The following is a 267-nucleotide window of genomic DNA, read 5'->3' on the forward strand; positions in this document are numbered from 1 at the left end:
GCCTAAGGCCCACACCCGAGGGCCCCTCCCAAGGGTCCCACCCAAGTCTAATTAATAATAATTGTTAATAAATTTAATGAATATAATAAATAAAGGTATGTAATCATTATGATTATCAAAAGTCTGTTATTACTAAAAGTATATAATTATTACTAAAAGTATAAATGATTAATAATAATATATAAGTAATAAAAGTAAAGGAGAATAAATATGAATGACAGAGAACATACGTGCGATAGAAAAGTTTTCTGTGCGTTTTCGTATTAA

The sequence above is a fragment of the Vespula pensylvanica genome, chromosome 14, assembly GCF_014466175.1.
Source record: "Vespula pensylvanica isolate Volc-1 chromosome 14, ASM1446617v1, whole genome shotgun sequence".
NCBI classification, from domain to species: Eukaryota; Metazoa; Arthropoda; class Insecta; order Hymenoptera; family Vespidae; genus Vespula; species Vespula pensylvanica.